The following is a 23,159-nucleotide window of genomic DNA, read 5'->3' as shown; positions in this document are numbered from 1 at the left end:
AAACCGTTCTTAAACAGAGGTGTGCTTTCTCTAATAAGGCCTTCCTCTGCCGGTGCCCTTCCGCCGTTAAGATTCTGTTCTTAGACCGAGGTAAAGTTTGCAAACTGGGACGCTACTTCTGGTTTTGCGGAGTTCGTAAACCAAATCGTTCGTAAACAGGACTGTTCTTAAACCGAGGTACCACTGTAGTCCTATAAACATTGATTTAGAGGGAATTAGCAATACTATTGTACTCTTGAGATCTTGATTGGTGATGACTTTAGCCACAATCCATAAAAGCCAATGTGACCACGGTTTGATTCAGGAAGTTAGCAATAATAACACCATTGTTAGAATATTTATTCACAAAATGACTTTAAAGGGAATAAAACTCCGTAGCTTCAACTGTGAATACAGAACCGGAGAAGAGTACAATTAAAGGTAGCATGGGCTATTATATTACTATTGCGGAGACAGAAAGTAGAGTCTATATAGATACTTAGTACGGTACTGGAATACGAGGCACGGTATTGAAGGCCAACCTTAGCAATGGAGAAATAAAACCAGAGTTCACGTTTCCGAGCACAATTCAAAGTGTTGGTGTTGACCTTTAAAGCCCTAAACGGCCTCGGTCCGGTATACCTGAAGGAGCGTCTCCACCCCCATCGTTCTGCCTGGACACTGAGGTCCAGCTCCGAGGGCCTTCTGGCGGTTCCCTCATTACGAGAAGCCAAGTTACAGGGAACCAGGCAGAGGGCCTTCTCGGTAGTGGCACCCACCCTGTGGAATGCCCTCCCACTAGAGGTCAAAGAGAACAATTACCAGACCTTTAGAAGGCATCTCAAGGCAGCCCTGTTTAGGGAAGCTTTTAATGTTTGATGGATTTCTGTATTTTAGAATTTCTGTTTTTTTTGGAAGCCGCCCAGAGTGGCTGGGGGAACCCGGCCAGATGGGCGGGGTATAAATAATAAATTATTATTATTATTATTATCCAAAACACTAGATTTAGGATTTGCAACCAAGGACCTTTCTTTTGACCTATATGAACACTCACATGATGAATTGCCTAATTCCAACCAAGTGTGCTTTTATTTGGAAGAAATATTGAATATATTTGGCCCTTTGTCTCCTCCTTGTGTCCTTCAAACTTTCCTTTCTTTTCCTCTTTTCTGTTCTGTTCTGTCTCACTCACTAGTATTAGTGGTTGGTTCCCTTGCAGTACTTTTGATTCTTAATGATTTTGCATTCTATGTTTCTGTACGGTTGTTTTTGTGTGTGAATGCCTTTTTGTACATAGTGTATGTTATACGAATAAAATAGACTTAAAAAGGTCTGCAAGCAGACAAGATCCATTAAACAAGAAAGGCAGAGAGATGTAAAGGTAAAGGGACCCCTGACCATTAGGTCCAGTCGCGGACGACTCTGGGGTTGTGGCGCTCATCTCGTTTTGTTGGCCAAGGGGAGCTGGCGTACAGCTTCCAGGTCATGTGGCTAGCATGACTAAGCCGCTTCTGGTGAACCAGAGCAGCGCACAGAAACTCCATTTACCTTCCCGCTGGAGGTATTTATCTATTTATCTACTTGCACTTTGAGGTGCTTTCGAACTGCTAGGTGGGCAGGTGCTGGGACCGAACAACAGGAGCTCACCCTGTCACAGGGATTCAAACCACTGACCTTCTGATCAGCAAGCCCTAGGCTTTGTGGTTTAACCCACAGCGTCACCCGCATCCCGCAGAGAGATGTAGAAATGTTAAAACAGGAGAAGATGTTGACGAATTATGTACCAATACTAAGGAATCTAGCTTATCATAACAAAGCAGTTTGTGCAACTACGCTATTCCGAACCTAAAAATGGAAAGTGTAATGCTGGTGGTCAACAAAAGATGTTTAAAGACTGTCTCAAGGCAAATCTAAAAAAATGTAGTATAAACACTGACAACTGGGAAACACTGGCCTGCGAATGCTCCAGTTAGAGAAGAGCCTTTACCAAAGGTGTCATGGGCTTTGAAGACACTCGAACTCGGGACGCAAGGGAGAAATGTGCTAAGAGGAAGGCATGCTTGGCAAATCCACAACTCCCGCCTGGAAACCAATGTACCAACTGTGGAAGACCGTGTGGATCCAGAATTGGCCTCCACACAGTCACTTATGGACTCATTGTTAAAACTGTGTTTATGGAAGACAATCTTACTCAGCTATGAGTGGAAGAAGAAGAAGAAGAAGAAGAAGAAGAAGAAGAAGAAGAAGAAGAAGAAGAAGAAGAAGAAGAAGAAGAAGAAGAAGAAGAAGAAGAAGAAGAAGTTTGTGCTCCAACATTGGAAAGGCAGAACAGCACCACCAATTATGCTGGGCTGCAAGTCTTAATGAGTTAGCAGCATTTGAGAAAGTGGCCTGTTACAAGCTTCATCAATAGGAAGACAAATATTTAGACATCTGGACTCTGTATATGGGCTTGTTTACATGATGTGCCGCTTGGAGTATGGACTGCAATGGTGGCAGCTTTTTCCTTTTTCTTTTAAGGACTAGCGGGTTCTAGGTCTTCAGTCTCATCTTGTACCCCCCCAGATATTTCCTTGCTGAAAGAGGGGGACTTATATTTTTCAAGAAAGACAGAAGAGTGAATTTGATTTAATCAAGGCATGATATGCTTGCTGGAGGAAATCCACTGGCTCAAAAAGGAATGAATAGTTCCTGGATTGTAATCATTGTCTGAATCAGATATGGTACTGGGTTTAAGGGATTCAGTAAGGCCAGAGGATCCCAACTGTTGCAGGCACATTCAGAAAATTCAGAAAAGCGTTGTGCTGGCAGTCAACAAAAGAGGTTTAAAGACTCTCTCAAGGTAAATCTTAAAAAATGTAGTATAAATACCAACAACTGGGAAACACTGGCCTGTGAGTGCTCCAGTGGCCAAAGGTGCCATAGGCTTTGAAGATGCTGGAACTCAGGATGCAAGGGAGGAAGGAACTAAGAGGAAGGCATGCTTGGCAAACCCTCACCATGATCAACTCCCGACCAGAAACCTCTGTCCCCACTGTGGAAGGATGTGTGGATCCAGACTTGGCCTCCACAGTCACTTACGGACTCACTGTTAAAACCTTGTTTATGGAAGACAATCTTACTCGGTTACAAGTGATCGCCAAAGAAGAAGATTCACAGAATAGCTGCTGTGGTGGGTGCGGCCAACAAAGCATACATTTCACAGAAAGGAAACCGCTGTGCCTCAGATACATCAAACTTGGCCAAAAAACTAAATGCAAGATAGCCAGGGAGGAATGTTGTCCCAATGCAAAATATGTGTTTGACCCTCCAGTTTTCTGCCCCAACAACCTCTAGAGATGCATGTGAAAACAATGGGCTCCTTTAATAAGGATTAAAGGAGAAGGGGTAGAGTTATGAGGCCGAGACCAACACAACCAAGAAGAAAATGTCATTTCCCCCCCTGCGCACAGGGCTGGCCTAGCACATTCCACACCCCAGTTCAGTTTGCATTGTGCTACAACCTTTATTTATATCCACAAGCCAGTAAATTACTACTAGTGTTACACCAGTTCAGTGTATAATGGAAATCACCCTGCACCGAGGCAATCATTAGAGCCTTAAACTTCACATCAGGCTGACAACTGCAGCCCTAATCTTATTTGTCACTGCAAAGCTTTATTGATTTGTTTGTACAGAGCCACAGACATGCCCTATAATATCTATGTATCTCTTTGTGGAAAGCACAGCATCTTCTCTCTCCCTAAATTTCAATACCTTCTTTATAAAAAATAACCAGTTCACGGGTATCAACATAATGAGATTTTTATCCCTGTGCTACAGACGTAATCTTCAGAGTATAGTTGGGGATGGATAATGCATGTTGACATATCACAGAAGAAAATATATGCCATTGCTGGTATTTCTTTGTGAAGAGAGCACCATATTTTATTAATCAATGAATGAATCTGTAGACTAAATTTCACTCTCAAAGCTTTCAAAACTCAGCACTTGTATTCATAGAATTATATGGCTTTAATTATAGATTTTAGTGATATTATTGTATTAATTTCATATTTGAAATAGGATAAGGATTTGTCTTTCTGACAGAAGTAATCTCGTGACTGCAGCTGTCAATCTGCTTACTTGCTCAAAAAAACGTAATATGGACTTCAATTGGATTACACAGGTTGCAGATCAGATAGGTTAGATATTGTGCACCATGTGTCATCGAATGGAGTCAGGATGGAGATGGCCCAACTGCATTCCTAGGTTCAAATTCCCACTAAGCCATGAAGCTCACTGAGTTAGCTTGAGCCAGTCACAATCTCTCAGCCTAATCTAGCCTTGCAGAGTTGCTGGGAGGATAAGTGGCAGGGCGGAGGAAGGAGAAAACAATGCCCACCACCAAGCTACTTGGAGGAAAAGTGGAACTTAAATAAATTTTGGATCCTTTCAGGGCCGGCTCTAGGTAGAGTCCCAGTGGTGTGGGGTGCTGGGGTGCTGGGCCGGTAGGCAGGGCGCTGTGCGGCAAGGCCGCGTGGAAGCCATGCTGTGCCCGGCGCGGGCGCGGGAGCGATCTCCGCCCCTCAGTGCCAGGGCGCGCGACCTGCTCGAGACTGCCCTGGATCCTTTATTCTATCAATATTATTGCATGCCATTAAACAGTCTACTCTACATTATGTTTTCAAATGTTCTACTAAATAATAAACATTAGAATAATCATCATTTTCTCATGTCCCTGATTTAGTTGTTATCGTAATGTTACCACAATTTAAGCAAATGTTTAAATGGTAGGTACTTGTTTATTAGAGGGACCCAGGTGGCGCTAGGGTTAAACCACTGAGCCTAGGGCATGCTGATCAGAAGATCAGCGGTTCGAATCCCTGTGACGGGGTGAGCTCCCGTTGCTTGGTCCCAGCTCCTGCCAACCTAGCAGTTCGAAAGCACGTCAAAATGCAAGTAGATAAATAGGAACCGCTACAGCAGGAAGGTAAACGGCGTTTCCATGTGCTGCTCTGGTTCACCAGAAGCGGCTTTGTCATGCTGGCCACATAACCTGGAAGCTATACGCCGGCTCCCTCGGCCAATAATGCGAGATGAGCGCGCAACCCCAGAGTTGGTCACGACTGGACCTAATGGTCAGGGGTCCCTTTACCTTTACCTTTTTACTTGTTTATTACAACTGTTAAGTTTTCGCATCATAAAATATGGGGCTGGCTTGGGGGCATGATATTTGCCCCAGGTGCCAAAATGACTAGTTCTGGCCCGCAATGATAGCTTAGCTCCTGTTTACAACTCGTAGGCTAAGAATATGACTAGGACAAATTTCAATGGATTCTAGTCATTTAATGTCAAATTATAATTAAATGCAGGAGCTAGAAGAAACACGGGAAAACATTCTTAATTGCCTAATTGCGTAGCCTAGCAACCGGTTGTTGGATTTTCTCACGTAGAAATTTTTATCTGAAGAATTCAGCTTTGAGCTTTAAGAGACTATCTTTCTTTTGGATACATATTGAATACAGTTGTGTCCAATAGGGTAACTCGGAGATACAAGTTGACAGTTGGGAGAGACACAATTTGACAGATTGATACTTTGGCAGAGTAGAAAGCAAAAGACTTTTGCATGAAAGAGCTTTGGAAACAAAGGCTTTAAAACTCCAAACCCTGGAACTTGGAGGCTAAGCAGGAGAACTCGCTATTTATATTGCTGGAGGAATTCCCCAGAAAGAAAAGAGAACCTGGAATGGATGGAGTTGGATTGGATTATAAATGCTTACTGTCACTTAAGACCAGGAAACCTTGTTGCAACACTACCTGCCAGGAAGTAATTTTTAAATATTTTCTGACATCTTTGGAAGCATATCTCTTAAAGTCTTTTAAAGTTTAAAAATTGAGGACTTGGACTATAAGATATTGGGTTACAAATCCAAAGTACTGGATGATAACATATTGGATTACAATTAAAAAGTTGGCTACCTTCCATTCATCGCCTGCCGAAGGAACTGACGAAGAGAAGTATATACTGTACCGGTAATTCTGTACTGAATGCTTGTTCTGGTTTTACTTACTTTTTGGCTGTATTCTACGGTACGTCTGAACTGTCCTGTTTGATATTAGGTTTGTCATTTTGATAAGTATGAATTGGCTGCGCTATCTAATTGGCTGATAGGAGCAGTAAACCTGTTGACAACTGTTAATAACTGTTAACGACTGCAATTGGTCTTGCAGGAAAAAGCAAGGGGTGAGATGGCTAAAGGTTTACCACTCCTATCAGCCAATCACCCATTCCCACCACCCTTCTGAGTAATGCCCCTCCCCACCATCTCACTATATATAAGGGTCTGGTGACTTCTGTTTCAGTGTATCTGAAGAAGTTTGCATGCACACGAAAGCTCATACCAATGACAAACTTAGTTGGTCTCTAAGGTGCTACTGGAAGGAATTTTTTATTTATTTTTTGTTTCAATATAATAGATAAGGTAATGACATGTACAATTTTATAACATGCAGAGAATAATGTGTATAAACAAATTAGAGAGGGGAGCTGAGGGAAATCTTTGGAGGGTGGGAAAGGGATGGATGGATGGGAGGGAATAAGGGGGGGGAAGCAATTGGTTATATTGATTGACAATATGTTTTGTTTAAAAAAGGAATCTATTGAATAAATTATTATTATTATTATTATTATTATTATTATTATTATTATTAAAAACAATTCAGTACTGTTTCCCTCATGAGCTGTTCAGATGTGAGAGCAACTTTGGCATTCACTTCCAGGTCCCTGCCTTGATATTTTGGGATCTGGAGGAACGGAAAATGCTAGCTCACCCACAACCACCAGCCCCCTTGGTGCTTAATTTCACCTCCCTGCCCCCTCCCTGGCTACTGTACTAAATAACCAGAGTGACAATGTTCCAGTAATATGTTCTATAACTAAAAAGGTAATGCGTGGTACGAGGGCAGCAGACCAAAGTTAGCAATGTGTTGGGTATCTAGCCTGCTAAACATATTTCTTAACGGACTACCTACTGACACTAATATCTGCAAAGCCAGCCAGCAGAGCATTCCAGACTCACACAAAGGCATGCCACTATTCATTTCAGTTTTCCCCCCTTCACTGTGTTAACAGATGCTTGAATTTGAACCATTGCGCATACATAGGTCCATAAATTTCGACCAGTAGGGGAAAGCATCCAGCCTCTAGGCAGGAAAAGAAGTCTGCTGATCTTGATTAGCAATTAACAAGTTATATCGGTGAACGGTGAAAGTTGATTTTGATTTGGAAAGGAAAGGAAAGGTATGGTCTTCCCTAAAAGAAAGAGGTGGGGAAATGTCCAGGAAAGGGGATCGTGTGACAGTACACCAGGTACCTCTTTAACGTTAGTACAAAATGGTTACTGATCTTGGGGTTGTTGTTGTTTAGTTGTTTAGTCGTGTCCGACTCTTCGTGACCCCATGGACCATAGCACGCCAGGCACTCCTGTCTTGCACTGCCTCCCGCAGTTTGGTGAAACTCATGTTCGTAGCTTTGAGAACACTGTCCAACCATCTCGTCCTCTGTCGTCCCCTTCTCCTAGTGCCCTCAATCTTTCCCAACATCAGGGTCTTTTCCAGGGAGTCTTCTCTTCTCATGAGGTGGCCAAAGTATTGGAGCCTCAGCTTCACGATCTGTCCTTCCAGTGAGCACTCAGGGAGGGCTGATTTCCTTAAGAATGGATAGGTTTGATCTTCTTGCAGTCCATGGGACTCTCAAGAGTCTCCTCCAGCACCAGATCCTGGGGTTACCATTTACTATCTGAACAGGCATTGTATGGAAAACTTCCAGTTTTTTTGAAACTCCCCTGCAAGGTTTGCAGGTGGATAAAGCATGTTTTATCATATCCCCCCCCCAAAGCCCTCAGTACTTTAATCCATGGAAAAACATTTTTTTGAAAAAAACCCTAATATCTCAAAAACTGAGGGATTTGATAACTAAATGTGCATGCTAAGTGCTATAAACTAAATATAAGTGATTCATCAGCTACACATTTATTGCAACCTTACTTAGCGCAGAAGCTGAGTGCCAGGTTATGGCAAAAATAGTTCAATTTTGGATGCAGGGAGGAAATTGTATAGCCTAATCTCTCCCACTTATTTAGAACACAGATGTTTAATTTAATAGGAGACTCACTTGCCAAAGTTAATATAACCTCTACAGGTACATTGTCTGATATCGCAATTGGCTCGGTCTCACACAAAAAAACTCCAGCAGAATAGCACTGAAAGAAACAGAAATAATGTCACTGTGACATAGACTTGAAATGCAATTACTATCAGGTGTCATCTTATTATGCCTCCACGCAGAACTGCTTTGGACTCATTCCACAAGACCGGTGCCTGCAGCAAGTGACTGGAATCACTTGTTATTTGAAATATTTCTATCAAACCACTCTACCTTCACTTTCAAGGTAGCTTTCGACAAAATTAAAAACATCTATAAAATAAGTAAAACCATGTTTCTGTATCCGCGGGAAGTTGCCCAGAGTTGCTGGGGAAACTCAGTCAGATGGGTGGGGTACAAGTAATAAAAGTATCATCCTTGTTGTTATCGGTGCTTTTTTCCTGGGGGGATGCAGGGAGACACATACCCCTAAACATTTTGTGAATCTTTGTACTTTGGTCCATTTACTGTACTTATTTTTCCTGATTCGAACAAGAAAATGGTGATTTTCTTGAGTCCAAATGAGAGTACCCCTAAACATTCTTTTAGGGGAAAAAGCACTGGGTGTTATTATTATTATTATTATTATTATTATTATTATTATTATTGCTAAACTACTCTAAATAAGGGACCCAGGTGGCGCTGTGGGTTAAACCACTGAGCCTAGGGCTTGCTGATCAGAAGGTCGGCGGTTCAAATCCCTGTGACGGGGTGAGCTCCCGTTGTTTGGTCCCAGCTCCTGCCAACCTAGCAGTTCGAAAGCACGTCAAAATGCAAGTAGATAAATAGGAACCGCTACAGCGGGAAGGTAAACGGTGTTTCCATGTGCTGCTCTGGTTTGCCAGAAGCGGCTTTGTCATGCTGGCCACATGACCTGGAAGCTGTACACCGGCTCCCTCGGCCCTAATGTGAGATGAGCGCGCAACCCCAGAGTCGGTCACGACTGGACCTAATGGTCAGGGGCCCCTTTACCTTTTACTCTAAATAATAACAAAACAAAACCAGAAGCTGCATACTTCAAAACCTTAAGATGCATCAAATCCTGTAAGTGAATGCCTAAAAGACCTCGGATTCTTTAAAAGCTTAAATAAACTATGGATTTAACTGTTGCAGAAAGACTATGAAGTGCTGAATGAATGGGGCAGAGGGAGGATGCTCCTCAGTTATGGTGCCCCAACCAAAAAGGCCCTGACTTCTGTTGCTACTTGGCTGCCAGACCTCCATTCTGACCCCATGTTTCCTGCCCTACTCCAGGTGCCAGGTAGAAGGCTTGCATGTTTAAGCAAGTTAGAGGCATTACAAAATAAAAATTTCATTAAGAAGACAGTGCATGCAACTTGCAAGCTTCGGCCAAGCAGGAACAATTAAGCCCTTCTGGCTGGAAGAAAGTTGGCTAAGCAGGTGAGAAGGAAGCACTGTTTTTATTTATTATTATTTTTTGCAACCTCCTGGCCATAGAGCATCACAGGCCAAATAAACAGCTTATTTATATCTTTTAAAAATGTTTTTCTGTCCTTTTAATACCATATCAATTGGATTTACTTACATGAATTCAAATTGCCCTTTTTATTATAATCCAGTAGCTTCGGTCCTCTCTTACTAAGTCCACCCAAGCCCACTTTTGTAAACATGTCACTAGAATATTTGACAAAGAATCAAGGTGTGTTTGTGTGTGTGTGTGTGTGTGTGTGTGTGTGTGTGTGTGTGTGTGAGTTTTCCAAATTTTAACAAATTCATCCAAATTATTTAAATTTAATACATTTTTTTAAAAGGGCTTCCCACTCCTGTTACAAGCATATTTCCATTACATTCCTGATGTTAAAGCTTCATTCTTCTTTAATCACCTTCTCAACCTTCTACTAATTTTAATCAATTTTCATAGCCAGCCGATCTTCTTACCTCGCAATCAGCACCATTGTTGTTTCCAAAACATATAAAAAATAATCAAGGTTTTAATAAGGTAAATTCCAGCTACCTGTTTAAATCCTGCAGTGATGGCAGCTAATTGAATTTTGTTTGCAGGTTCTGTGACAGCTCAGAAAACCACTGACAAATTAAGCAGGAAGTTAGAGGAATAACCATGCTCCCTGCTCCCCAAGTTTATCACACACAAACACTGATTTTTAGTTCCGAAATCTTCTCTGACCAAGCAGGGCTTTCAAAGTATCGCAGAAACTGTAACAGAATAAGTGTTGGGTCTCCTTTTAAGACGATTAGCAGAATCTTTTTCACAAAAATAAATGTGCTGTCACAATAATAGAATCAGAGTGTGAAAAATGGTCAGGTTTTTAAATTTCCAAATAACATCAGCTCAAAGGCAACTTTGGCTATGGTGCTTCCTCCCTCATGAGACCCAGTTGCCACCAGAGTTGGCCATCTTTCAATGCCAATTAAAAACACTGTTATTCCCCCCAGGCTTTTTCTGCAGATTGATTTGTTACAAGCTTTAAACCCTGGCTGCAGTTTTGGTCGGAGACGGACTGATGTTGAATGATTGAACTGGTTGCTTTTATTGGATTCTCTCTCACACACACCCCGCACACCACCACCATTTTAATTCCCGTTGTTTTATGCACCTTACCATTTTGCAACCCAACCGATCACAGGCAGGGTAATAAATAATAAATAAATTAAATAATTAATAAATTAATATCAGAATAGAGAGGGGGAAATGTGATCCTTTCCTTCCTGGCTGCAGTTCTGAGGAACATCCCTTCTCTGAAGCTGCTGTTTGTTTTGGGGAGAAATTCCCCATCGGCATCAATAATAGCAGGGGAGGAAAGAGTTAAATTACCCCTTTGCCTCTCCTGCAGCTAAAGCTACTTGCATTTTTTAAAAACAACACTGAATAAAAATCTACCAAAATATTTGCGTATTCAGACCCAGAGACCTCCCCCCTAAATAAAAACACATTTGACTCAAATTTTAGGTTTGTTTTTGGCAGAATGTAGGCCACAATTTTATTGATTACAGAAAAGTGAGTGGTTGCATAGGCTCTGGTTCAACTAGCTCCCTGCAGCATTGAGGTAGCGCTGACCCAGATCTCCATCATAGGTCAGCCAAGGGTAAACACCTGAGGGAGGTGAAAAGCCTGGGGACAGACTCTGTTCACTCCCCAGATACTCCCCTGGACTCAGGCACAGGCACAACCCCTTCTCGGAGGTTGACCAAACCAAGTTGAGTCCCTGGATTCCTTTAATGGAATACCCTTCACATAGGGATGGCGAGACCATTCTCCCATCTCTATCAGTGCCTATCTCCCACACGAGCACTCGCGCTCGCCGCCAATCACTCTCTCCTGCAACCAATCCCTTAACCCTGCTGACACTGCGGACAGCCACAAATCATTCCCGATCACAGACAGATGAACTCCATCAAGCCTGTAAAGGGAAGCATTGCAGAAGGTAATGCCTGGGTGACAAATCACCGCCCTGCCCAAGGCCAGAACCTTCTTGGCAATTGCACTCTGGACGCACTTCCTGGCCCTCTCGGTGGCAGCTGGGCACTGGCCACCTCGCCACACACATTGCTGCAGCAGCTGCGACCAGAAAATTTTGAGTCCAGGAAGAGCTGCCTTCAACTCTTCCAAGGACTCCTGCTCCCCACATGCAGTGCCAATTGCAGCGGGGTACAAATACAAATAATAAATTATTATTATTATTATTATTATTATTATTATTATTATTAACAAGCATCTCAATCCCTTCCTTACCAGGTGGGGTGGGTATTAAATTAGCACTCCCTGGGACTCTAAGGTGCTCTCGTCAAAACAAAATGGCGCTGCACCTCTCCCAATACCAAAGGGAAACCAAAATGGCGGCTGAGCCGACAAAAAAGGGGGCTGGGTTCCCACCCTTAGAAAATCCCCGCCAGCCTACTGCAAATGAATAGACAGAAATCAGCGCTTTAAGGGGCGGGCACTCTCATAGATTGGTGAACCAATAGATTGGCACTCTCATAGATTGGTGAACCACCGAAAGCAGCGATGATCTCCCAAGGCTGCATTAAGGCTATAGCCCAAAGTTGCAGCCACTGCTAAAATTAAGTCGAATAGAAACCACTGTAAAATTGAGCCCCGTGGGCATAAACAGAAGTGGCAATCTCCCTTGACCGGGAGCGCTCAGGGGCTGGCTCACAGCCCCGCGGGGTGAAAGCCCCTCCGAAGTGAAGGAGTAGGGGACGGGATTGACTTAAAATGGGGAGATATTAAAACTAAACAATTAAATTAAACGGGGGGGGGGGGAGGAAGGGATAACAAGAAAGATATCACCAAAAGACGATCGTCAAAGGCGAGTCTGTCGGCTGCACACAGGACACGCTGTTCGCTGTTCCGATGCACAAGCCGAAAGAGGAAGCTCTGGGACACGTGCATAGGTATATATAGGTCCCTCGGTCCGTTTAGATTGCACGCATTGGCCAGATTAAACCCAGCAACGAGGGACCTACCAATCGGGCGTTGTGGCTATCCAATAGACCCACCCACAAGCAGGAGGTCAGTCTCCAGGTCTCACCGCAACACGTGCCCTCTTTTAGGGAGGACACAATTTGCCAAGCACTTGATTTCTAATGCTCCTTTGGTGGACAAGAAAGGAACTTTGATTGAGTCTCTAGGTAGTTCCAATTTCCACCCTGCAGTTTGGAGAATGACCAGCTCCCATAAATCTCTGAAAGGTCGTGTAACGCTGACAAAAACAGAAATAAAAATTGTCCCTGCAATCAAGATTTCCCAGACATTCTCTGCTGTAAATCTAGGGCTACACCCGATCTTTTAAAGGGGAATTAGGATTGCTTCAAAGGTAAAACTTAAAAATAGAAATATAATTAAATAGAGTAGTACTCCATGAAGGTGCTCTCCTTCCCTTATTGGGGAAAATGCTTCAGTGCTGTGCAACAAATGCAGTAACTCATCACTGAGGCAAGCCAGTGAGCTGTTCGGCTTGTTTTGGAGGCTGCTCTAGCTTGCCTCCTGCACAGATGAGAACATTAGGAAGAAAAGGGGGAAAGAGGTGGAGGGGGGAATGGTGAGGGGGTGGGGGTGGGGTCAGGTGGCAATGTTTCTATTTTACTTAATGTATGTGTGGGGCTTTTTGTTAGTCCTACCAGCTCAAGACATTTTGCTGCCTGAGGCAAAGGAACGATGGAGCCTTCCCACCTACAGAAGCCAATTTGACTGGTTTGAACGGAACATTACTCCAGTACTGGTGAAAGGGCAATGTCTTCAACTGCACTTGAGGGCAGCAGGCTAGCAAAGAGGAGGAGGAGGAGGAGGAGGAGTTTGGATTTGATATCCTGCTTTATCACTACTGTCAGGGTTTGTTGTGACTACTCTTGAGTAACGACCGTCCACATGCTTGTCTTTCAGACGTTTTTATTGGTGCACATTATTTACAGTGTAACGGATTGCTCATTTCAAGTCTACCCGGTCGAGTCAGATTCCTGCACTAAACTCTTCCATGTTTTTGACCAGCATAAAAGCCTTGGAACGGGGAAGCGCCTCCCTTTCCTTCTCTTTCTCAGTTCCGGCGTCGGAGGTACTGGTCTTCTGTCTGCCCTACTCCTGTCCACTCTTTCCGCCTCTCTCTCTTCCTGCCTATGGAGCAGGGGCTCTCTGGTGCTGCCAGAGCCCTGGCACTCCTTCTCCGCTTCCTGACTCACCTCTTCAGGCCCCTCGCTCTCATGACTGCTTGGAGACGGGCTGCTTCTGATGAAGGGGGGGGGTTCTCTGTAATCCCTCCCCCTTACAACTACCCAAAGGAGTCTCACAGCAGCTAAAAATCTCCTTCCCTTCCTCCCCCACAACAAACACTCTGTGAGGTGAGTGAGGCTGAGAGACTTCAGAGATGTGTGACTAGCCCAAGGTCACTCTGCAGCTGCATGTGGAGGAGCGGGGAAGCGAACCTGGTTCACCAGATTATGAGTCTACTGCAAATATACATGAAATATACTCGGAGTTGAGAGTGAATTTCATGCTCTTTATTCAGCTTGTAGTAGCAAAGGAGAAGAAGAGAAGAATGGCTCTTTCCCCAAAACGTCTGCTTATATACATTATTTACACAATGGGCCTTGCATGATTGGCTACTTCAGGGCTGCACCTGTAGGCCAATCAGGTTGCGGATTCACTTCTGCCAGCAGCCTGATTGGCTGCTCCTGCAGGCCAATCAGGTTGCGGATTCACTTCCACCTGGAGCTGGATTGGGTGGCTCCTGCAGACCAATCAGACTGCTGCATTCTGGATCCTATTGTTCTAGGATTCAGCTCAGTACATAACAATATAACATAAAAACAAGATTCCAGGGAATCTCCTGGCCTCCCCCCCCCCCGCCCCTTGTAGGCCCTATTGTTAATCATTTCCTCCTGCATCTTTTATGATAATCCAAATCTTTTACCTCCCCATTGTGTCCAAAATTCACCATTAAACTACAAGTGTTATTCCAATCCTACTAATGATTTTAGTCATTTACAATGGTTTTTAAGATAAATTATAAATTCCCCCCCTTCCTTATTAAAACTTTGGTCTTCCTGATTTCTGATTCTTCCGGTTATTTGAGCCATTTCGGCATAATCCACCAACTTGATCTGCCATTCTTCTCTGGTAGGGACTTTATCTTCTTTCCATCTCTGGGCCAATAACATCCGCACAGCCATGATCATACATAAACAGTCTTTTCTGCTCCCTTGGGATTTCAGCACCTAGAATTCCTGAAAGGAAGGCTTCGGGTGTTGTTGTTGTTTTTGGAAAAGTTATTTTAAACATTTTTTTCAACTCATGATATATCATGTTCCAAAATTCTTTTATTGCGCGTCGAGGTCCCCAGGACACCCACCCCAATAAATCACACTTCACACATAAATTAAGTTTAAGGTTTTGGGCATAATTTTGGCCACAACTTTATTTAAATACAAAAAATGTGAGTGGTTGCTTAGGCATTGGTTCCATACATACATACATACATACATACATACATACATACATACATACATACACACACATACATACACCTGTCTCTAAGACAGAACTAACTGACTTCTCCGCTTCCTGAAGTCAGTGCGGGGAAAGCATTTTGGGGAGAGAACGGAGCCGGAAGGCTGGCCCTTTGCCTCTCCGCCAAATGCTCCCATGGGCTCTTGCGTGGCCCTAGCCCCTTGTCGGGGTACGGACTAAAGCATGTTGAGCCCCTAGATTCCTTTAACGGAATTCACCCTTGCAGCAGCAGCATTGGAGAGGCCGGCACAACCAACAACCAATTCTGCATTGGAGGGACCGGCACAACCAATCGTGATCCCTCCACCAACCAATTTATGAACCAATGCCTAACCGCAACCCTACAAGTTGTGACGAATTGCTATGCAGTAGGCGAAAACCAAGTGGCATCAGCCAATCAGCCAAATGGAAAAATTCCTACCAACAGCCTAATTAAAGAGGAGGGTGGGCGGGTGATTCGAAGCTTTCAGCAAAGAGAAAGAGAAAGCCCAGGCTGCGAGCAAGGAATATAAAACCTGTCCCCAAATTGCAACATCCAAATCTACCCCACGACAAGAATCCACCAATTGCAGCCCTGGTCTTCTAGTCAACCGCACCCAACAGAAAGGGAGGGTGTCCTGTTAGCCCCTACCGCAACCCAGGCTCTCCATGAAGGAGAACCTGCTTTACCTTACATTTTCACCACGTATGATAAAAGGTGCATTACTTAAGCATCTTTTCCGCCTGAGGCAGCTGCCTCCCTCTGCCTTATCATAGAGCCGGTATTGACAAACCCTAATAGGTACCAGCCACACCCCGTTCCTGGAGCGTCTTACCTCACAAGATTCACTGCTTTTCACTGCCTGGTCGATACCTTTATCCCAGCAAGGTAGCTCAGTCAATAGAGCATGAAGCTCTTAATCTCAGCATCATGAGTTCGAGCCCCACATTGGGCAAAAAGATTCCTGGATCGCAGAGGGTCAGATTGAGCATCCTCGTGGCTGCTTCCGACTCTACAATTCTGTGTAGCATTTGGCCCGCCAGACTGATAATTTTCAGATGATTAACTCTCAAACTAAAAAGGATGTTCTCTTCTCAGCCTGTCTTCATTTTCAAACACTCATGGTTGTTTTGTTTTATTGTGTTTAGTTGTTCAATATAGGAAAAGAAAAGAAAGAATTGCGGCTGGCGGCACCATGCAGTAATCTTCCGGGAGCGCCCAGATACAGCCAGAATCATGCGGAGGCACCAACTGTATGAACCAATGCCCTCCAAGGGATGAAACAGACATGCAGTTGGCGTGATTTATAGTTTTGTGGCCGACTCTTCTTTATTTAGTGACATAATTTATTTCCCACACCTTCAACATCAATTTAGGTTTCCAGCACTGCTAACCAAGTATTAAGAAACAATAAGAGCACAATTTAAACAAAAACAACAACAACAACAGAAAATGATAATGCAAGGCATAAGAAGTAAAACTAAAACAGCAATTCCATTCAGCTACAGAGTAAAACCAGGTTTGAAAAAAAAACTAAAGTTAGCAGCTCTAAACAGCCTGGGGAAACAGATATGTTTTTGTCGGCAGCAATAAGGGTGCAACCAGCTGGACCTCCTGGGAAGGAACCACCTTCAAGAAGGGTATCTCTCTCTCCCCCTGGATTCCACTTCTCATAGCAGGGCACCCAGAAGTTCCTGAGCTTTCCAGACAGTTTTGCCATTTCTGCAGAACTGCCTTATTCTCTTGTCCTGCCCTGTTATCTCCTCTCTCTCCCTAAGTCATGGGTTGCTAACTTGCCATTTGACCTTCTCCTTGACCTCTACATAGACCTTGTTTTCAGGCTGCTTTGCTGCCGATGTCCCTGGAAGGTCTCTACCATGGCTAGCGTTCCATACAAAGACCTAGATACTTCTGGCAAGTCAATAAAGAGTCAAATCCTGCAAGACTAATTAATGGAAGATCCGTTTATAACAATCCTTTGGGTCGTCCCCTGCAGAATGTCTACTTTGTTCTTAAGCCCTGCTTTTTTTTTTGTCACTGACCGATGTGCATCTCTCTCCGGCTGCTTTTTTAAAAATTCCAAAACGTAAATGAAGGCTTGCTAATGGGAACAAATATAACATTTACATCCTCCCAGTCCTACTTATTGCCTGCACAATATAATACTATATAAACACAGAACACAGTCCAGATTACCTAGGGCTGCATCTTCTTAAGAATAATATAGACAAAAGCATTACTGTGGAGGCTGATAGTGTAATCTACAAAATTAATCCATGGCGAGACTCTGGAAACTTTTGTTCTTGACAGCTGGTGGATCAGATTCTATTATGATGTTACGTGAAAATAATTTAGCCTGATTTATTTTATTTCTCTCCCCACCCCACCCCCACCCCAATCCATGGGAACATGCATTGTTATAGGGCGACCGAGGTGGCCTGGAAATAGTGAAAAATTCCATCCTGAATATCTAGCCGTGAAGTTAAGACTGAAGCTGAGGGGGCAGGTAAACATTCGCCCCAACCTCAGCTAACTTTACCACACATCCCTCCCCCCACAGCCCCTATTACCTCCCATTTTCTTTTCACTCTCTCCTTCCTATGTCCCATCACCATGGCGAGTGCATTAAGAAGTCGGTAATGATGTAATGAGGTAGAGGGTACGTTTTATCATATGTGGTAAAAGAGTATTGGGAAATGATATATAATGAACTGAAAAAATGTTTCCAAAACAAAACAAAACAAAAAAACCAGAGTCCTTTTTGTTGGGGATAATTCAGAGGGAAATTCCAAGGTGTCAAAAAAGATTATTTATGTATGCTACTACTGTGGCCCGTGTTTTGCTAGCCCAACAATGGAAAACAAGCAAGGTCCCAACCAAAGAATAATGGCAACTTAAACTGATGGAATAGGCACAGCTTGCAGATTTAACATATAGAACAAGAGAGCAGGAAGAATATATATTTAAGAAGACTGGAAAATGTTTACGGATTATTTGGGTGAAAATTGTGTAGATTTAAAAATGCTGGTAGCATTAAGATAAATTCAACAGTGTAAATAAGTTTTGATGGATATAATAATGGAACACTGAATGGTTTAGTTCATGTAAAATACGCAGGGATGTATGGTATGCAAAATGAACCACAGAAAGAGAAGAAAGGAAGTCATTGATTTAAGGTTGTCCAAATGAATATCTTGGAATGTAAATCAGAAAAAATATAAAAACTATTAAAAAAACTTCTTGGTGACATTCGTTACAGAAGACAGAACTCTGAGTGAAACCAAAAAACGGACAAGAAGAGACCTTAAAACCGACTATCAATAAATTGTCATGTAAATTTGTGTCCTCATTTGTCCTGTTTTCTGGCAGCATGTAGTGACTGTTAATACATTTCTAAGGTTGTCCCAAAGTCTTTTAGTTGATTAGTCATCTGAATGAATTAAATTTAAATGTCCTTGCATGTTGCCAAATCTTTGATCCAAGCGCTTTTTATGGACACTGAAGAATATGGGTGATAATATTTTACATCACGAACAAAGACCTGTATCTCCTTGTTAGAAGCAAACACTGCCTGGTATTTTCTGTTAAAGCAAAATTAACATTTGACATAACGAACAAAGACCTGTATCTCCTTGTCAAATGCAAACACTGTCTAGCATTTTCTTTTAGAGCAAAATGAAGCATCTAGTTTTTTTCCTCCAGTCTCAGCCACCCTAATTGCAATCTGCCTCCATGAAAGTTTTACAAGATTAACCCACCAATTAAATTGATTAAAGCATTTACAGCTTTGATCCAGTACAGACTTTACAGTTTTCTGCTCAGATGGAGATGGAGAAACCACTCGCTGACTTAAACACTTGCCTTACATATATTCAGATGATTTCAAATGAATGGTTTGGGGGTTATTATTACAAAAGAATAATAATCCTTATACACATAGCTCCCACTATTTGAACACAATGTGTTCTCAGGGAATCATTCATTAGGAGTTGACGAATTTCATTGATTCCTATAGGGAGATTCTAATGCATTCCTGACCATGAAATTTTGACCTGCAAATGACACACACACACACACACACACACACACACACACACATACACAGAGGAAGAAGCAAGAAGACCTACTAAAGTCTAAAACCTTACAAAAGGCAACGAGGAAAGGAAAACTACTCTTATTTGCCCAGTCTCTCTCACTACTACACACAGGTCTTGCAGTCTGGATATCGGAATTGGTGGCGCTGTGGGTTAAACCACTGAGCCTAGGGCTTGCTGATCAGAAGGTCGGCGGTTCGAATCCCTGTGACGGGGTGAGCTCCCATTGCTTGGTCCCAGCTCCTGCCAACATAGCAGTTCGAAAGCACATCAAAATGCAAGTAGATAAATAGGAACCGCTACAGCGGGAAGGTAAACGGCATTTCCATGTGCTGCTCTGGTTTGCCAGAAGCGGCTTTGTCATGCTGGCCACATGACCTGGAAGCTATACGCCGGCTCCCTAAGCCAATAATGCGAGATGAGAGCGCAACTCCAGAGTCGGTCACGACTGGACCTAATGGTCAGGGGTCCCTTTACCCTTTACCCCTTTATAACAATGTTTGGATAATAATTCCTCATGTTTGGATAAGTGACTATTTCGTATGCCAAAAGTGTTAGGATAGTGGTACTGACATGTATGCGGTAAATTAATACACCCAGCAGAAAGACTGCATGCGGTTCAGTATCTCATAAAGAAAACATTCTACATGTGACAACATACAAACATGTAATCAACATGTGACAACATACAAACATATGATCAGTGGGGGTACACGGGGTACACATACCCCCTAGACATTTTGTGAATCTTTGTACTTTTCTCCATTTACTGTATTTATTTCTCCCGATTTGAACTATAAAATGGTGATTGTCTTGAGTCAAAATGAGAGTACCCCTAAACATATTTTTTAGAAAAAAAGCACTCTATATGATCAACCTGTAATCTGAAGTGACACAGTCCAATACTGTACATCAGTTTTCCACCTGAGTTCTGTGTGTATTGTGAAGAGCAGTTCTAAGGGTCAACTTGGTTATAATGCAGCAACAGTCCCTCCCTCCCTCCCTCCCTCTGAAAAGCAGGTAAAAAGGTGGGATAACTTCAGCAGGTGGGAGGGAGGGACCACTTAATCCTATTTCATAAAAATTCAAATGTTCCTTTGCTTTCTGCAGCAGACAAATGATAGGGACCCCCTATACTTCCCCCTACGGACGAGGAAGTGGTGATTTTGAGCCAAAAACGACAGGAAAGGAGAGAATACGCTAGGAGCTTGTTAATGTGTATGATCCATAACATTTACTTTGGCGCTATGTCTCCATGGGATCAGAGCGAATCCTGAGGATGAAAACTGTGAGACTTAATGTACCTAGCACTCTCAGCCAGATTCCAACAGAGTATTAGGTGTTCCTAGGCTCTGTGTTTTAAAATTCTGGATTTAAACTGCCTCCGTAGACTTTTCCCTAACCTCCTATCGAAGAGAAACACGGAAGTTATATGTAATTTAATAAGGGACTATACTTTTTTAAAAAAAGATTTATACTTTTCAAGATTACACATTTCACTAATTTTATGCATTTCACTAATTGTACAATCATTTTGATATTTCAAAACTTGATTTCCTCCCCCTCTTTAGGCAGTTCCTTAATTTAATTTTTAATATATTCTGCATATCCAAATTACCGGTAACTTAATTTGCTCATTTATTCATCTTCTTTAAATATATACTCTTATGAAACTGCAGGTTATTACAATCCTTCCGATGTTTTTATCTGTTTACACTTTACCTGTAAATATTCAATAAACCATTTCCATTCTTTTATAAAAAGTTTGTTTTCTTGATTTCTTATTCTTCTGGTAAGTTTTGCCATTTCTGCATATTCTTTTGTTGTTGTTGTTGTATCCATTCTTCCTTTGCTGGGACTTCTGCTTCTTTCCATTTTGGGGCGAGGAACATTCTTGCCCCTGTAGTCGCATACATAAATAAGTTTCTATACAGTTTAGGTAGTTCTATCCCTATCATTCCCAAAAGAAAAGTTTCTGGGTTGTTGTTTTTTACTAAGGATGTTTTAAACATCCTTTTCATTTCATTATATATCGTTTCCCAGTAAGCTGTAACCTTACTACAAGAGCGCCTCCTCCTCCTCCTCCTCCTCCTTCTTCTTTGACAATCACTTGTAGCTGAGTAAGATTGTCTTCCATTAACATGGTTTTAACAATGAGTCTGTAAGTGACTGTGGAATATGGATGAGAATAGGCTGAAATACAAAGACATTTTGATGGAGGTGGAAAACCAATTTAAATTAAGGCCGTATGAACAATTGAAGGATAGGTTAAGTGATTGGTTTCAGTATGTGCAGATAAATGAAGCATTCAAGATAGATTAAAAAATAGGATTTCAATCAGAAAAATCGAAACTAGAAACAGAGTTAATAGAGGCAGACAGCAAGAATTTGTCCAGAATGTATAATTTATTGTTAGAATGGCATCTGAAAGATGAGCAAACAAAATCGGTTATGATTGATTGGGCCAAGGATTTGGGTCATAATGTAATGATGTCGGACTGGGAAAAATTGTGGAAGAAGGGTATGAAATTTACGGCATGCACGGTGCTGAAAGAGAATTTAATGAAAATGATGTATAGATGGTATTTGACTCCGGTAAAATTAGCGAAAATGTATCATAAAGGTGATAATAAATGCTGGAAATGTAAAGAAGAAGTTGGTTCATTCTATCATATGTGGTGGACATGCCCCAAGATAAAAGGCTTCTGGGAAATGATTTATAATGAAATGAAAAAGATATATAAAAATACGTTTTTGAAAAAACCAGAGGCCTTTTTACTTGGAATAGTAGGGGAAGAAATCCCAAAAAAAGATGTCAATCTGTTTATGTATGCCACCACAGCTGCGAGGATTTTAATTGCAAAATATTGGAAAAAAAGAGGAATTGCCCTCTTTACAGGAATGGCAAATGAAAATGCTGGACTTTATGGAACTGGCAGAGCTGACAGGAAGACTCCGAGATCAAGCAGGGGAAAGAGTGGAGGAAGACTGGAGAAAGTTTAAAATATATATAGGGAACTACTTTTGAAAGTTGAAAATCTGAATATCTAGGGAAATACAGAAGTTAAGGCAATAGGGAGATAAGAGGAGTTTATAAGGTTGAAAAATTGATATGCAAATATAAATATGAGATTAAGAGGAATTAAGGAGATTATAGTATGAAGAAAGTAAAAGAGATGAAATAGAAACTGCTACAGTGATATTCAAAATGAAAATCAGATAGTGGGGAGTTGGGGAAGCCAAAAAGACAATGATTTAAAAAGTTGATTAAAGATGATATGTTTATGTTTCTGTTTGTATTGATGTGTTTTTTTTTGTTTTTTTGTTGTTGTAATGATGTGCTTTGTATTTTTGGTATTCTATGTATTTTTTTGTTTGTTATAAAATGTTTAATAAAAAAAATTAATAATTGTAAGTGACTGTGGAGGCCAATTCTGAATCCAGACGTCCTTCCACAGTGGGGACATTGGTTTCCGGGCGGGAGTTGATCACGGTGAGGGTTTGCCAAGCATGCCTTCCTCTTAGCACATTTCTCCCTTGTGTCCTAGTTCAAGCATCTTCAAAGCCCATGACACCTTTGGTAAAAGCTGTTCTCCAATTGGAGCGCTCGCAGGCTGGTGTTTCCCAATTGTCGGTGTTTATACTACATTTTTTAAGATTTGATTTGAGACAGTCTTTAAACCACCAGCATTACGCTTTCCATTCTTAAGTTTGGAATAGAGGAGTTGCTTTGGAAGACGATCATCAGGCACCCACACAAAGAACCCTCTTTCTCTTTACATTTCCAACACTTGGGACTGTACTTTTTTTAACTACCTGTAAAGCATTGTGCCCTTAGGCTGCCATCCTGTGCACAGTTTGGCGCAAGTCCCATTGAACTCGGTGGATCTATGCTTGAGCAAACGTGCATAAGATAAGGCTGTGCAAATATCATGTATT

Source organism: Zootoca vivipara, chromosome Z1 (genome assembly GCF_965207765.1).
Source record: "Zootoca vivipara chromosome Z1, rZooViv2.hap1.1, whole genome shotgun sequence".
NCBI classification, from domain to species: domain Eukaryota; kingdom Metazoa; phylum Chordata; class Lepidosauria; order Squamata; family Lacertidae; genus Zootoca; species Zootoca vivipara.
This window is presented reverse-complemented; position numbering follows the sequence as displayed.